We start from the raw sequence: 12223 nt of genomic DNA, 5'->3' as shown, positions 1-12223 counted from the left end.
TGTTGCCAAGTGGGGGCACCTCTCATGGTTCACCAAATCCCAATCTTCCATCTTGAGATGGGGAATCCATGCCAAGCATGAACCTTCAAAAATGATGTTCTCCGGTAGCAAGGGTGTATTAAGGAGGAATTTTCCTGCATCTGGGTCCTTAGGGACCTTCACTTGCCCCTTGCACGGAGGGATATAATTTGGAATTTGATATTAGATCCACCCCCTCAGTGTTTTTGTCCTCCATGCCCTCTTCAGCCTCCAAATCCACCAATTTCACCTTCTCTTTCGTGCTTGGTTTGTTGTTCTTCTGATCCTGTGTGGCTACATGCTTCCTTGGTGATTCACACACTAGCATGGTCTTCTTCTTCCTGTGCTTCTTAGGTTTGGGGACTTCCCTCATCGGTGTTAGCTTCAGCCTAGGTGACCTCGGCATCGTAAGCACAACAATTGGAGCCTCCACACTCACAACTTTTGGAACCACTCCCTCATAAGCAACATCTCCACCAGTACTCATAGTTTTTGCGGTCCTAGCATATTTTCTAGGATGAATGTCTGATTTACCTCTGATAACTTGGAAAATGTAGGTCTTGTGACTAAATCCTCCCAATACGAGTGATTCATAGGCAATCGAAAACACATCACAAAAATTCTAAGCACGCAAAGTGTTCTTTGCCGGACAACCACGCATAATTTATAGGCGAATTCGAATTCAAATTCAACCATTCCTATTACACAGTAATTTGTCACCATTTGTCACCGTCCCCATTATCCCTCTCCTGATTCTGGGAGGACTCAGTCCGGGACTTGTGAGAAGTGACAAGACTTGAAACCATTTGCATTGTTCCCCTCTGAATACAAGCTTCATGTGCCCTGAAGACATCTCCTGCAGCTTGCCCATAAAAATAACCCTTTTTGCATTGGCGTGGGTCCCTTGTGTATTGCTCGCGCCAATGAGGGAAATCCTCTAAAGAGGGCGCGCCAATTGGCGCTCTGTCCCAGAGTCGCAATCGCGCCAACCAACTTGGGCAAGGTTTTTAACAAATCAACTTCCGAAAGTTCTATCCAACTCATTCACCAACTGAAGCTATGTTAAGTGAGGATGGTTTGGCTTCGAATCTCCTTGAATTGGAAGTAGGTTGCCACCCTTCCATGGAAGTTTCCAAGTGATAATGCCAAATCCATGATTAATGTGATTGATCTTATCCTCCCTTCCTTCACCTATAAAGGCTTGTCTCCATACCTTGAGCAAGCTAGTGGTAGAGGTAATAGTACTGGTGATACTGATGCTGTAAGGAAGATATCAAGAGATCAAGAAGAGTTGCAAGAGCTTTCCTTGTGTCAATAAAGCTTAATCTAAGTAAGGAGATCTTGTTACCAAAGAGAGAGAGAGGCTTGTTCCCCATCCCTTCATGCTTTGCAAGACTTGTGTAGCTGAGCACCCAGCCAAAAGAGGACTCAATGTCAGAACATTGGTTGCATTCTCTTTTGTTGATTATTAATAATAGATGACTACTATTATGGTTCCACTCTCATTTGTCTTTGCAATGGCTAATGTGAGTTATGTCCTTTCTGACTTATGTATGATTGCATTTATTAGATTTCACGCTTGTATTTGTATCTCTCTTCGTGTGTGCAGGTATCTATTCACAAGGATCGTGGAGGATTGTGACCCATCAAAGCGAAGGAGCGAGGACAACGTCTCTTCATCAAACATAAGCGTTGGAATCCAAGTAGGTCTTCTTTGCCTACCTTTTATTTACAATTAGGAACTTGTGTAGTAGCATTGATTGATTGTTGCTAGACCCGTTCTGGGCTAGTAGGGATCGCCTCTATCCGTAGAGGGGATTTACCTCTCCAACAATTTGGCGACTCGACTGGGGAGTTAGTCTTGTCTCTTGTCTCTTTCTCTTGTTTGGTTGCTTGGATAAGCTTTCTGGATTGAGTTTCTTGTTGTCTCTTGCTTCCTGGTATTTTTGGATACTGCTTGCCTAGTCTTGGATTGCTTGTTTTTATTTTAGCATAGAAAATTCAATTGGCGCTCTTTTTGTGGTAACAGTCGCGCCAGTGGCGCAACTTGTCAATGTACAGCCCGCGCCAATTGCAATTGGCGCAACTTGTCAATGAACAGCCCGCGCCAGTGGTGCTAGTTGTCAATGTACAGCCCGTGCCAATCCTCAATTGGCGCTACTTTTGCTTGTTTTGAGCATTCCAAGCTTGGATTTTGTGTCTAGACACTACCTTTCAATCACTTGAATGTGTTAGAGTCTTGTTTGTTTGGTTTTTGGCCTTTACCCTTTGGGTGTTTTCTTTTTTCTACCGATTTCATATTTTAGCCCTAGGGCATCTAGTGGCTTTGTGCATCGAGCCTTCCTTAGGAGTTTTGGCCTTTTGTTGGTCCAGTCAACTTTTTGGTTACTCTCTGGCACTTGTTCAGTGATTGTCAAACTTTTTATTGCATTATTCGAGTGATTCTCTTCTTTTCGCTTGGATTTCGCTTGGCTTCGTTTTGGGCTTAGATTACATGGCCCATTGAGGTCTTTGAGATCTTCTTTTTGGTTTGAAGGCCTGTTTTGGTGTCTTGGGGACTTTGTTGTGTTTTATTGTCTTGGGGATCTTCATTGAGTGATTTTATTTCTCTTTACTCGGTGTTACTGTCTCTCAAAATTCATTTAGTGCATTTTGCCATTGGAAAAGAAATCAAACTAATATCTTTTGCATTCAATAGTTAATGGGAAAAAGAGCATTTCATTGATTTGTGTTCTCAAAAGAAAAGTTTCATTTCCTTGCCATTAGCTGCATTAGATTGTTTGGTTGATTGTGTTCATTTTGTTTGATTGAAAATTCTTAACCCTCTCATAGTTAGAATTCATCGAACGAAATGGTATTTTTTGGCATGTAGTTCGCATCTAAGCAATTGTGAGAGATCATACGGTAGGACCTAAAACCGAAACTTAATTCAAGATCAACCTTAAAATGAACTGAATGAACTTAAAAATGCATCAGAACATAACGCTCATATTTTAGAGGTCTAGGCTAGAGACGTGCTCTGGCGTCGTTAAACCTAGTCACTGTTGTTTCACATCACGGTTGGGTGATTCCTCCTCTTGTGACTCGATAGTGGTCTAGCACGGATTTGAGCTCCCACGTACCATCGCGTATATAAGGGAGACCCCACTAGGTTATCAACCTTGATCCATAGGAAGTCGAGTCTGCCGCCTTGCGAGTCGTAACGCATCGAACACAGCATTCGGGAAGATTGACTGCAGTACGGAAATTCGTTGGTTCTCATACGATTGCCAAGGTGTATAAGCAGTTTTACGGATTGCCTGGTAAACCCTTTGCCTAGAATCTCCAGAGAAGTCATTTTTGATCCTTTTCGGACTCCTTAAAAGAAAAGGTGCCAGTGAGCATCTTGTCACTTCGTGCTCATTAAACATTCGAAGGAGACTAGAGTCACCTTTTAGTCCTTTTCTCGACTCTTAAAACATGAAAAGGTCAAGTTTCGTTCCTGTGTCTTAAAAATTTATTCGGCCACGTTTACATTTACCTGGTTAGATCTCGTGTGCGTTCGCTTGTGTAGGTTTCTTTTTCGTTCTCAATGGCAACTTTTCCGGGGTTCACCAACCCAAGTTCTCCTCTTGATGGGAACCCGACTCATTTCCCTCCTCTTGGGAATGTTGGTGCTCCGTATATGGCAACGTTGTCCCTACCAGGGTTAACTGTTGGGTTGACTGTCTGGTTGTTTTCAACCTCTTTGGTTCCTACCATATTGGCTGCTAGTCCATCAGTCCCTCCACCTGACCAACATCATGTTGATTCTAAGGTGGATCTCTCCCCTTCGACGCCTACATCTACGTCTTCCTCTTCCACTTCGCCTGGTGAGAGTTTCGTTTCGAGTAACCAGGTGGCTAAGAAGAAGAAGAAGAAGACCAAGAAGAAGAAGTCTCCTAAGGGAGAGGTTACAAGTATCCCTCTTGTTCCTACCCCAAGTACACCTGATGTCGGGCCGCCTTCTGCCCCTCCGCGGAAGGTTAAGTTCCCTTGTCGATTATCCAAGGAGGACCATCTTCTTCGCGATTTTCCTGGTATTCCCAAGGTCCTAGAGGTATGGTCCTGCGATCTGGCTCGTCCCTCATCGTCCTCTAGATATCACGACGGTGCTACCCTGTTCGTTAGAGATGGTAAGGGAAAAGGGAAGATTCGATTCCCCTGTCGACTTTGTGAAGGCCATCATCCCCTTCACCTTTGTCCACTCATGGATAAAGCCTCTAGTGTCTTGGAAAGTCTTACAGCTCCTTCACCCCAACTTCCCGTTGGTTATCAACGTCTCTCTGTAGCCGCCGATCGTCCCCCTGCTGAAAAAGAGATTGATTCACATTCTTCTCTTGTCCAGGCCTCTCTTCTCGAACCTGGCTGTGCCCAGCCTGTTCCAGATCAACCATTGGTCGGAAAGAGTGTCGACTCGAGTTCACCACCCGATCACTCTGTTTCGAAAGAGTTTAATGCCCATGTTCTTCCCGTCTCCTCAGATTCCCCTAAGTCCAGAAATGAATCTCCTATCCCAGCTGCTCCTGAAGGTTCTCCTTTGGTTCCTTTAGCACATGGGGGCAATCATACGATTCCCCCACCAAGTAGTCTGGTTGCTTCCTTTGATTGGAATTGCCTGCTTGCCGGCCGCCTTCCATCCCATGTGCCTTTCCAGATTACAGTACTTTCCTGTGATAAGGCAGTACCTGGCACTGTTCTGGATGAAGGTGCGTCTGTCAGTCTTATGCAAGCTTTAGGTTCCTCGCAGCTCGGGCCGGTCACTCAGAATTTGTTGGCTTTCGACGGAGGAGCATGTCCGTCTCTAGGAGTCCTCCTGAAGTTCCCTATTACTTTGGGAGGTAAAACCATCTATATCGACGTATTGGTTACCCAAGGTGTTTTAGATTTCAGTCTTCTCCTTGGTCGCGACTATGTTTATGCTATGGGGGCCCTTGTCTCTTCGCTTTTCTGTGTGGTTTGCTTTCCACATGATGGAAGAATTGTGACTATCGATCAATTGTCATTTGTTAGTCCCCCGATGCCTCCTGCGCCGTTGTCGCCCCCTCCTAATTTTCATCCACTAGTTGCATCTCCCCCACCACAGATCAACTAACTGGCCACCTATCCCATGCCTGGATCCAGTGATGCCGCCATCGTGCATAGTGTCCTGGGGGCATTGGACCCTGACTTCCAAGATGTTTCCCTTCCATCGGGAGAGACACTCTTGGAAGCCCCGACTTCCTGTTCATTATGATGAAGTTTGGGTGGAGCATAGTTTGTTTTCCTACGTCAAGCTCCTTAAAAAATGAAACTAGGTCTGGTGGAGCACAGTTTTGATCTTGTGTCAAGCTCGTTAAAAAATGAAACAAGGGTTATGAGGATAGTTCTTTTATTGTGTCAACCTCATTAAAAAATGAAACAACTCCCTTTCCAAATCGAGTCTTTTAATTAAGATCTCGTAAAATACAAGTCGAGTCTTTCATCGATCTCGAGAGTGAACCTTCATTCCATCGACTTTGTTGAATGCAATGAAGCTTGGGGGGCAGGTACCTCGATTTGCGTCATTATGCTGGGGGCATGTGAACTTATGACAAGCATAGTTTTTCGTTTAAAGCTTGTGTAAACATGAAACTGAATCCAAGTAGAGTTCTCCATGGTTCAAGCTTGTGTAAAAATGAACCCATACCCGATTTACATCTCGTGATTGCCTTTTATCCGCTGAATTCTGCTAGATGAGCCTTGGTTGTTTCATTCCATTGCCACCATCTCTTTGGACGATCATATGCTTTCACTTGGTTGTTTTACCTTTCCTGAGGGACCGCAATTATGAGTGGTTTTGTTAGCCAACCTCTTGACCATTATATGTTTTGAGCAGTTCCACCATTGCTGGAACCCGTTACTACCCTTTATACCACTCGTTCCTCTAGGACGAGTCACCTTTAAGCTCTTTTCTGACTCGTAAAATATGAAAAGATTGCCGAGTATTTTTACCTTTTTGACTCGTTAAAGAGAATAAAAATGGAGGTCTGCTTTCAGCTCTTTTCCGACCGTTTAAAGATGAAAAGATTGCCGAGTTTTCCTCTCGACTCGTTAAACGTAAATGAGAGGCAGTCGTCTTTAAACTCTTTTTACGACCGTGTAAACACAAAAAGATTGTCGGGCCTTTGTCGTTTTCGGCTTGTTAACGGTTATGGAACGACGTGATACCGATCGCTTTTTTACTTTTTCAGGTCGATGTCACTACTTATGAAAAGTAATCCTCGATCGTAATGGTCGGGCGGTTCTTTCGAGCATTGTTTTATACTTTTTCGGGCTCGAGAGACACAACATTACGAAAAAGGACCCCCCTTGAGTTTTCTTTTCCGCTGTCTTTTCAAACTCTCTAAACATGAAAGGACGCCGAGTTCTTCCTTTGTCAGACTCGTTAAACTTTGATGACATCGGATCTTCATAAGCATATGCTATCCCCGTTAAGCTTGTTAAAAATAACCGGGGTACTCGCCAGAAATGGCGGGGAAATTGGACCGTAAAAGTTGTCGAGTCGGCAGTATGTCACTCTTGAACATGGCACTTCTCTGCTTTCGTGTCTGGGTGGGAACATCTCATCTTGATTTTGACTGGCCTCCGTGGGTTTGGGTGATCCCGTTTTGACCTCTCATCTACTCATTGACTTGTCATCATGACCTCTGATCCGTTGATGTCAAATACTGCCAAGTCCACTATAGTGCTGCCGATATGTTCAAGAGAAGTTGACCTCTGCACAGATACAACCTTCCTCTGACACCTCACATCATTTTGATTCACCACAACGTCTTTCTTCTGTCTCGTGTCAATGATGTGGGAAACATTATGGCCCACCTTTGATCAAGGTCACTTCCTGTCGACTTCAGCTCATTATCCAGGAAGCTGATCTAGAGACTCCCTTCAGGTGCCTTAGAGCCTGCATGCCTCAATGGTAGGTTCTTCACATTCGATGAGAGGTTTTCATCATTGGCCTCCGATCGGATGATTCTACGGGCGTTCGACGCGAGCTCATTGATTCGCATGCCGTGGATTGTACCTATAGTACCTTGAGGACCATTGTCATTATTGGTGGTACCTCTTGCATCTGTTAACAGTTTTCATCATTGACTGCTAATCAAACAATGTTCATGCATGTTCGACTTCAACTCATGTATTCACATGCTTGAACTTGTACTCTGTTCGGGTCGAGATGGAGCGCAAGACCCTGGATTCAGTCCGTTTTGATCCAGGTTGCGATCTGTGGATTATTATGACTATTGCATGACTCATTCACTGGATGGCTGCGACCATGCCTGAGTCTATTTACTGATCCTCACTGGATGGCTGCGCCCATGCCTTGGATCTAGCTTATTATGTACTCTGCGATGGATGGCTGCGCCCATACCACTTATATCATGTATCATGAGATATCAGTTGTACTTCTCCATGCAGGTTCTCCGGCGGCCGTGTTTCAGTCACGCATGTTCTTGTAAAGCACTTCACCCCTCTCTCACTCTCGGGCCTCATGCTTTAGGGGGCATCTGTTACATAGTAATTTGTCACCGTTTGTCACCGTCCCCATTATCCCTCTCCTGCATCTGGGAGGACTCATTCCGGGACTTGTGAGAAGTGACAAGACTTGAAACCATTTGCATTGTTCCCCTCTGAATACAAGCTTCATGTGCCCTGAAGACATCTCCTGCAGCTTGCCCATAAAAATAGCCCTTTTTGCATTGGCGCGGGTCCCTTGTGTATTGCTCGTGCCAATGAGGGAAATCCTCTAAAGAGGGCGCACCAATTGGCGCTCTGTCCCAGAGTTGCAATCGCGCCAACCAACTTGGGCAAGGTTTTTAACAAATCAACTTCCGAAAGTTCCATCCAACTCATTCACCAACTGAAGCTATGTTAAGTGAGAATGGTTTGGCTTCGAATCTCCTTGAATTGGAAGTAGGTTGCCACCCTTCCATTGAAGTTTCCAAGTGATAATGCCAAATCCATGATTAATGTGATTGATCTTATCCTCCCTTCCTTCACCTATAAAGGCTTGTCTCCATACCTTGAGCAAGCTAGTGGTAGAGGTAATAGTACTGGTGATACTGATGCTGTAAGGAAGATATCAAGAGATCAAGAAGAGTTGCAAGAGCTTTCCTTGTGTCCATAAAGCTTAATCTAAGTAAAGAGATCTTGTTACCAAAGAGAGAGAGAGGCTTGTTCCCCATCCCTTCATGCTTTGCAAGACTTGTGTAGCTGAGCACCCAGCCAAAAGAGGAATCAACGTCAAGAACATTGGTTGTATTCTCTTTTGTTGATTATTAATAATAGATGACTACTATTATGGTTCCACTCTCATTTGTCTTTGCAATGGTTAATGTGAGTTATGTCCTTTCTGACTGATGTATGATTGCATTTATTAGATTTCACACTTGTATTTGTATCTCTCTTCGTGTGTGCAGGTATCTATTCACAAGGATCGTGGAGGATTGTGACCCGTTAAAGCGAAGGAGCGAGGACAACGTCTCTTCATAAAACATAAGCGTTGGAATCCAAGTAGGTCTTCTTTGCCTACCTTTTATTTGCAATTAGGAACTTGCGTAGTAGCATTGACTGATTGTTGCTAGGCCCATTCTGGGCTAGTAGGGATCACCTCTATCCGTAGAGGGTATTTACCTCTCCAACAATTCCCCTCAAAATCCATCCATAAATGCTGATTTGGTGGAAAATATCCAAAGATTTCAGCCTTAAATGCCTTAAATGTTGCCCCCCTACTCGTCTTAACCGTCTCCTGGTAGTCAAATCATGAATAGTGACTGTAACAATTACTTTATGGCTGTGTTGAGTGGTCTCTCCCCCTATAGTGCAGCTCCCTTCGTGCTTCTTCTGGTACTGTGACATCATTCGTTTTCTTTTAGAACCCCTGTCACGCAACTCTAACAACTGGGTAGTGTAGTTTAGAGTCTCGCGCCTCCTTGCAGCTGCCTGGAGTGCTAAGACTGTGCTACCCTCATGTAGTCATTAGGCTGGATCCCCAGTGTATGGCTTCAATCGACTTCCATTTACCCTTCCAGGAAATGGATCTCCATTCAAATTTGCAAGCTGAACTGCTCCACCATCTGTAATCTCTTTGATAACAAATGGCCCCAGCTAGTGCATCTGAAATTTTCCTGGAAACTTATCAAACTTACTGTCATAAAATAAAACTAAATCATTTACCTTGAAGGTGTGCAATTTGATGTGTCGATCATGCCAAGATTTTTCACGTCTCTTTTGAACTTGCTGATGGAATCCAGCCAAAAACCTATCTTCCTTGAGTTGTGCTAGCTACATGAGCCTTTCTTCTAAGGCTCTGGGGTCCACCATTCCTATGAAAGATGCTATGCATAGACTAGGAACAATGTATTCCATAGGCATTACAGCTTCTACACCATAGACCAACCTAAAAGGTGTCTGAACAGTAAGATTTTTACAAGTAGTTCTATAGGCCCATAACACTGTTGGCATGTGCATGTCCCAATCATTCCGCTACGCGTTGCAAACCTTCATCAATTCATTATCCAATATCTTATTAAATGCCTGAACCATTCCATTGGCCTGAGGATGGTATGTGTTGGGCATGGAATCCCCCCAAGGTGTGTTTTGGGGCTTAAATCCCAAGTTTTGATTGAATATTTTTGTAAAAGCTCCACGAATTGCGGGTGCGGGGCATGAAATTATAATAGAGTCACAGGGTTGTCCACCCTATTTTTGTAATGTAATATCAGCTGGATAGACCTACCCATGGTCCATGGACCATGGGATTGTATAAATAGAGCGAGGCTATAAGTGTAAAAGATAACTAAAAAATGAATAGAAGGGAAGCATGAGAAGTCTAAGTGATTAAGTCAAAGTGTAAAGTGTGTCCATGGGTCGTAGAGTACGAGAATGCTCTACAACTGAGTGCGCAGAGGCCTAGTAGTCTACAGCTAAGTGTGCGAACCCCTGCAGCTGAGTGCACAAGGCAGGTCGAGTCTGTAACCATTGGAAGAATCAATAAAGAGAAGTTTTACTATAATTCTATGTATATTTTCCTTGTTTAATGCATGATTGGATATAATTTGCAAGTATATTGTTTATTTACTGCACGATCGTGTATGAATGTTTTGTATTGCTAATTATAACTTAGGACATTCAAGTAGGTGAAGGTAATTAATTAACACTAGAAGATAAGTAAGATCTCGAGTAATAGCACAAAGCATGGCACAACCCCTGGTTACGACTGCGTGAAGGCAGTGTATCAGGCCACAAAGAATGGGAAGTGAATGAAGTGACCTACGTGCAAGAACAAACAGAGGACTAGTTGTACCTCTCAAACATCTCAAGGATGTGAAAACCTGGTTCTAGCACCCTCCCATACTACTTCGGTTGAGACCTCAGTTTTCGCTCCACGGACTGTTACCAAAAGAGCCAGTAGTACACGGATTTGATTACCTAATTAACTTTGAGCTTGGGTCAGGCGCCAACAAGCCAACAAATGGTTCCGTTGCTAGGACTAGGATCTTCATAGAGATGTCTGATGTCGTATCATTGGAAACTAACAAAGAAAGGAATTGAAGATTTGTTGGACAGAAATATTCACGAGTTCACGGTGCAGGAAAACAAGAATCTATGAATATCAAAGGAAGAGTGGTTAGATTGCTACTTGTATATGGATATCCATGATGTTTCTTTGCATTCTTCCCCACTGAGTTGTACAAGTGGATCGCGAAGCTAGTAGATAGCCAAGGAAGGTGTAAACTTGACAAACTTATTGTGTGGACTCCAGAATTGGTGTGCAGACTAGAAGCATCAGAAGATGAGATCGTGCGCATTGTCAATCATTGGCTTGATCGAATCATAGGAGGATTCATCATTGAATTCATGGTAGATACTTTAGTTAGCTATAGCGAGGCAGAACTACACTTCCTCAAGGGACCGCGAGGTAATTACGTTAAATCTTTGAACACTTGGATTAAAATGCTACTGTGTGAAAAACAGGTTATGTAAATAAATTGATGTTTGGGGCTACGTGAAGTGGAAGAATCTATAGAAACGAAGGTAGCACAGAACCAGAGACTAGCCCCTTGATTTCACCTCTGCGAGGGGGTGAAGAAGAGCTCATGAAGGTCTCGCTACGAAGTGTGATCAATTTGATAAGACAGAGAATTCCGTGCACACCAACCCCACCCACACCACCACTAGTTTCACCATCCTCACCCCCATCTTTGCCCATACCACCTTCGCCACCATCGCGAAGCAGTATGGAAAGCACGATAAAACTAACAGTATTCAAGGGAGTAGGGAATGAAGATCTAGACCAATTTTGGTTCATGATGAAAGCTGTATGGGAAGCACAGCGTGTCACGGAAGACAATATAAAGAAGGCAACATTGGTCAGTGATCTGCAGGATTGCGTGCTGACCTGGTACATTAAGCATTCCAATGACAATATGAATGTGGGGATCATGGATATACAAGGTGCGCTAAACAAAGAATTTCACAGGCCAAAGTCAGAGGCACATTTGATCATTGGATTCAAGGAAATCATAATGCTACAAGGCAAAACCACGTGGGAGTTGGATCAAAGACTGAAGTGCACAATTTGCGAAGTGAACATGACATTAACAAATGGGCAACACCATGAATGGTTTGTGGCATCGTTAATGCCGCATCTACGAAACACGTTATCACAACAAAGGTTAACCACTCAGGCTGAGGCTTTGGAGGTCGCAATGAGATTGCACGAGACTCCGATACAAGATCCTAACTTGGGAGTTCAACAAATTCACATGAAGTTGAAAAAATTATGCTTGGAGATGTAGATTTTGAAACAAGATAGGACAACCAGCCTAAAGGTGCGCGATGAGGTATGGTGTGTAAAATGCAAGGGCTAGGGGCACGACAAGGACCACTGCCTGGTATTCGTGAATTACCTTGCAGGAGGAGGGCCAATGCCACTAATATCAGAGGCACAAGTAGGACCAAGTGTGGTGCCTACACTATGGTGCGTGAATTTTCAGATACGGGGAAAGCATGCTACAGATAACTACCATCTATTACAAAAGTATACACAGAATTCACAACAATTTTTCTGTAATTTTTGTAGGTCAGTAGGACATGATGAGCGCATTTTTAGAAGTTATGAATTGATGATGGATTGAACTCCTACTTACAGAGTTTAGGCTAAAAC

The sequence above is a fragment of the Pinus tabuliformis genome, chromosome 1_2 (genome assembly GCF_031772625.1).
Source record: "Pinus tabuliformis cultivar Carrire ecotype Pingquan chromosome 1_2, CPIR1, whole genome shotgun sequence".
NCBI lineage: Eukaryota > Viridiplantae > Streptophyta > Pinopsida > Pinales > Pinaceae > Pinus > Pinus tabuliformis.
This window is presented reverse-complemented; position numbering follows the sequence as displayed.